The following is a 6,000-nucleotide window of genomic DNA, read 5'->3' as shown; positions in this document are numbered from 1 at the left end:
TTATTATCAACAAAAATAGAGGTAGATAGGAATTCAAAACCATAGTCGCGCATTTGTTGCTGAATCCACAGAACTTGAGAGAAACAACTTGAGGCAGCAATGTATCCAGCTTCATAAGTTGATGTAGCGACACAAGTTTGCTTCTTGCACTGCCACGTGACTAAGCGACTTCCTAAGAATTGACATCCAGCCGTTGTGGATTTCCCATCTATTTTGCATCCGCCGAAATATGAATCACTAAAAGCAACCAAGTCAAAACTATCATCCTTACGGTACCAGAGACCGGTGTCCGGGCAACCCTTTAGATAGCCAAAAATCCTTTTAACAGCTCCAAGATGAGATGCTTTTGGATTGGCTTGATATCTTGCAAGCAGGCATGTTGGATACATGATATCAGGCCTCGATGCTATGAGATACATGAGAGATCCAATCATAGCACGATAATAAGAAGAGTTTACACTTTCACCCATCAAGTCTGGAGTAATCCCGTGATTAGTCGGAAGTGGGGTACCAATGGGCGTTGCTTCAGACATCTGGAATCGGCTCAAGATGTCACCAACATATTTAGTCTGATGGATGAATATCCCAGACTTAGTTTGTTGAACTTGTAGACCCAAAAAGAAATTCATCTCTCCCATTGCGCTCATTTCGAAATTCTCCTGCATAACACGTTCAAATTGCCTGCACAAAGTATCGTTAGTAGAACCAAAAATGATATCATCAACGTATACATGTACCAACAACAAATCACCATCCTGTTCCTTGATGAAAAGAGTACAGTCAATAAGACCCCGGCGAAAACCGTTCTCCAGCAGATAAGTAGATAATGTTGCATACCAAGCCCTCGGTGCTTGATGTAACCCGTAGAGAGCTTTGTTGAGCAACCAAACCCGATCGGGATGGATAGGATCTTCGAAACTAGGAGGTTGTTCGATATACACCTCTTCTTCAACAATAACATGCAAGAATGCGCTTTTGACGTCCATCTGGTAGACTTTGAATCCTTTAAAAGAAGCATAAGCTAGAAAGATTCGAATTGCCTCCAGACGAGCAACTGGTGCATAAACCTCGTTGTAATCAATGCCTTCAATTTGATGAAAGCCCTGAACAACCAATCTTGCCTTGTTGCGAATGACCACTCCACGATCATCCTTTTTGCACTTGTAAACCCAACGAGTGCCAATTTTCTTGTAGTTGTCGGGTTTTTCAACAATCTCCAAACACCTAGTTTCTGGACTGTTGTAGTTCCTCTTGCATTGCTTCAACCCAATAATTATCCTTTAAGGCTTCTTTCCAAGATTTCGGTTCTTCTTGTGACACGTAACACGCGAAGGACCAATCATTTTGAAGACCAGATTCTCTAATGGCTGAATACAAACCAGCACTCTGTTTTTTTCTCTAATGTTCTACTGCGGATGGGTATCGTGAATCCTCATTTCTGGATTTTCAGGAACACGAGCATTTACACCCAAATTGTTAATATTAAGATCAACAACTAACTCCACGGGAATATGCGTGGAAGTAGATGCATTTCCTTCAGTAGTATCAACATCCTGCACATGAGGAGTTTCAACAGAAGTGCCCTGAACAGGAGCAACTGGAGCTGAAGTTCCTTCAGTAGCATCAAGATATTCATTGTGACACCTGTGTCACCGCGACCATCAAACAAATACCAAGCCGATGAAATATTGTATTTCATACTTGGGATCTTGTATAAATATGTGTATGTTTTGCACATATCAATTATTGTTCAATTTCAAACTCTACATTGCTTTCTAGAGCATTATACGCAAACTGGTGCGTAAACGTACTCAGTTTAATGCGACAAATACTCCGGAACATCAACATATACTCAACATACCTTAAATAACCTTTACATAACTTAGAAATAAGTTTTGAAGGCTTTGGTATAGCAAAAACAAGTTAATTCGCTTACAGGGACTAAACTTGACAAACTGCAAAAGTATGCCAATTTGAACTATAACGAACATTCCGGAACATGTCCATAAGTTAAACATACCCTAAATATCCTTTACATAGCTTAGAAATAGGCTTTGAGGTGTTTGGTATGCTAAAACAAACTTTTGGATCATTCAGGGACTAAAAGTGTCAAAAAGTGCACAAGTTTGCACTTTCGCGCATAACTTACGTTCTGAATACATCCGGACATCCAAAAATTTATGTAAGCATTATAATATTATGCCTTGGTGTTTGGCATGAGAAAAATCCATTCGTCGCGTCATTTGGATCGTCTTTCGCGCTTATGCGCATTCCGTCGTAATTAAGCGAACATCGCAATCGTACGGCCAAACGAACCGACATCCGGAATATTTTTGAGCATATTTCGTGTCCCTTACACTTTAACTTCATCTTAGAGCCTTGAAATGAGGTTAACGGGGCTTAAACGTGCCAAAAATGGGCCAAAATACGTGTTTCTGAAGTGCAGGGACCAAAATTGTAAATTCTGATCTGGGAACCTTAGGCGGGGCGCGTAAGGATTTACCAAATCCTTACGCGGGGCGCGTGAGACTGTCAGACAGATTCAATGTATCTATTTAATGCAGTTGGCCTTTCGTTCGATCAAGAGGCAATGCCCTTTCACCCAATCAAGAGCCAAGGGGCAATTTCTGACTTACCACAAGAATTTGACAAGTGTACGCTCGAGATCGCGGCACGATATTCGATAAACGATCCTAATGGTTCCACTTTTCCTATAAATACCCCCCCCTTTGTTCCAAAAACCCACAAAATCTGATCTTAAGGCTCTAAGTTGGAACCATTGTTCCATACCTGAGCTATTTGATCTAGATTAGCACTCGGGGACCTTCCGTAAGTCTTCTTTCGCTCTTTTATCGCTTTTCGAGTCCGAAAGTCAACGTTTTGTTGACTTTCTGCATTGACCAGCTTATGGTCGATGCGAAGTTCATGGAACTTCATAACGTGAGCGTGATCACGATGGTTATAGTCCGTAGTGACTATACCTACTGATCACCACGTTAACTAGGCTCAGTGACGGGTCGTAGTTTCGGCCAAAATGTGCATTCTTGCATATTTTGTAACCAAACTACTCGTGAGCATCAAAGCCGTTTGTTTTGATGTCAAACATGTTTTCTAAACTTAGTTAAGCATGTTCTAACATGCTTAGCTCGTCACTTTTTGTATAGTGCTTATATAGGGTCGTAAGGTAAGCGATCTAAACCATCGCTTATACTTTCGAACCCGACCCATTTGGTCGATCATTAGGATCTGACCAAACACATTAGGTGACCATAGCTATAACCTCCCGAGGTTATACCTTGTGGTCACGATGTTAGGCGTTCCAGACGCGTTCTACGCGAACGACGCGTAAGGTAGCATAAGCTACCTAAACGGGTCGTGATGGACCGTAAGCACTTAGGTTAGGTTTCATTTTAGTATGTAGGCTTTGTTAAACCATATTACATGAGTCTCCATACTCGTTTGGTTTACAAACCCGCATACTATCCGACCCTCCGATTTAGGTCCGGTATATTAACGTAGTTACCTATATTAGGTGCCGTTGATATCCGTGATCTCTAGCATTATCTGGTTATTATACAAGAACTTCAAAGCAATCTCAGGTGAGTACATTGAACCCCTCTTTTACTGTTTTCCAAACTGTTTTGGGGTGAAACACATGTGCCTACTTGCTACTTTCATGCTTTCCGGTTTTCACATCATATACTGCTATGTTCAATAGTACATATATAGTACATGATTTCATTGTGTTTATGCTATGTATGCCCATTGTGTGTGTACTTAGTACATTGCTTTACATAACATTTCATGCTACGTACGCCCATTGTGTGCATACGTAGTACATTGTTTCACATTGCATATCTGTTGCATATGCTCATCCAGCATATGAACACATTATTCTACATTTTGAACCGTTGTACTCTACAATACATTTCATGCTACGTACGCCCATTGTGTGCATACGTAGTACATTGTTTCACATTGCATATCTGTTGCATATGCTCATCCAGCATATGAACACAGTATACTACATTTTGAACCGTTGTAACCATTTGACTATGTGAACCGTCTTACCCCTTTGATTTCATGAACCGTCTGTAACCATTGAACCGTGTAAAGCAGTTGTATCCGTTGACATGGATTACATTTGACAATAGACATTTGACTATACATGAACATTTCTACCGTTGTTAAACATTTCATCTTGATGGTTTGGTTTGAGTAAGTGATTTAAGTAACGAGGCATGTGTAATATGATACAAGCATGGTGGATACGCCGCTGGTACTTCCTATATATAAGTGTTTGTATGGTATTACATATCGTAGCGTTATTTGTATCATTTCAATTTGAAACATAGAACATTTTATACAAATAACACGCTTTTCACAAGACATTGATTTACAAACAACAAATCTTATACAAACTTTTTTTTTACATGGTTATTCAGTTAACCATGTATTGTTCTCTTATTTATACATATCATTTGATCTTACCGTTTTTCAAATGATTTACAAGACAAAGCAAAATACGAGGCTCATGACTAAACATTTTCTCAAACTCAAGTCATGAATTCCGTTTTCACAAAACCAATGTATCTCACAGGCATTTTTATGCTGACGTACCTATTTTCATATGTGTTTTCAGGAGATGATGCATAGGACTTATCAAGACATACTTAGGCGGACCTGTGCCTTAGTGACTTAAAACGAGACAAGAACTAGTTAATTTATGTTATGTACACTTTGATTCTTGTTTAGACAATGTAAACTTTCATGTTTGATTTATAAAACGAAACTTCATTTGCCATGGATTTGAAACAATTGATTCTGTTACAACACTCCCCGACATTTCCGCCACGTTTTGTATGTTCTACGTGGTCGGGGTGTGACATTCATCATCTTCCGATGACTCATTGTACTCAGTAGCATCTTCAAATACCTCATTTTGATCTGTGTTGTTAACCGAATTAGAACCTTGGGGGTTAACAATAACAGGTCTAACCAATGACGAGCCAGCAGCGTTGTCACTATCAAATAACATTCTAGAAGCTGCAGAATCTTCATCAAAGGTTGGAAGATTAAAGGAGTCGAATAGCCCATCGTAGTCAAACATCCAAGGATCACCCGGAGCCCTAACAGGACTTGTATACCTTTGAACCCTTACTTCACTCCATAGTTCAATCTTTTTGGTAGCCAGATTCCATACGCGAAAATTCGGAGTAGCATATCCAAGGAAGAAATCCTCGATAGCTTTCGCGCCAAACTTTCCATCCGGCTCAATCATAGTGCATGGACTGCCAAAAGGTTCTAGAAAAGATAAATCCGGTTTCCTTTTCTGTAGAATTTCGAAACAAGTCTTGCCATGTCTCTTAACTGTAAGAACTCGGTTTAATGTGTAGCAAGAAATAGACACATCCTCCCCCCATAACTGAACAGGAAGCTCCGACTCTACCAACATCGTTCTTGCAGTTTCAATTATCGTCCGATTCTTCCTCTCCGTGGCAGCATTTTGTTGTGGAGTGTATCTAGAACTGTATTCATGAAGAATGCCCTTAGAAGTACAGAACTCATCCATCACACGGTTCTTGAACTCGGATCCATTGTCACTTCTGATCCTCTTAACTTTTAATGTGTAGAGATTTTCAAACATTGTAAGAAGATCCTTGAGGATACCAGGAGTATCACTCTTGTGTGCCATAAAAGCTACCCAAGAAAATCTAGAATAATCATCAGTAACCACTAAACAATAAGCATCCCCGAATGTTGTCTTGTGTCTCATAGGTCCAAAAAGGTCCATATGAAGACGTTCGAGAGGCATGCTAACAGTGTTGATTTTCTTCAGAGGGTGAGACTTCTTCGTTTGTTTCCCTTTCTGGCACGAAACACATATATCTTGTAGATGAAAGCTTCTCACAGGCACACCATTCACAAGATTGTTTTTTACCAAATGGTTCATTTTTCTTAAGTGAATGTGCACCATTCTTCTGTGCCAAGATATAGGCT

This window comes from Helianthus annuus, chromosome 9 (genome assembly GCF_002127325.2).
Source record: "Helianthus annuus cultivar XRQ/B chromosome 9, HanXRQr2.0-SUNRISE, whole genome shotgun sequence".
Lineage (NCBI taxonomy): Eukaryota > Viridiplantae > Streptophyta > Magnoliopsida > Asterales > Asteraceae > Helianthus > Helianthus annuus.
This window is presented reverse-complemented; position numbering follows the sequence as displayed.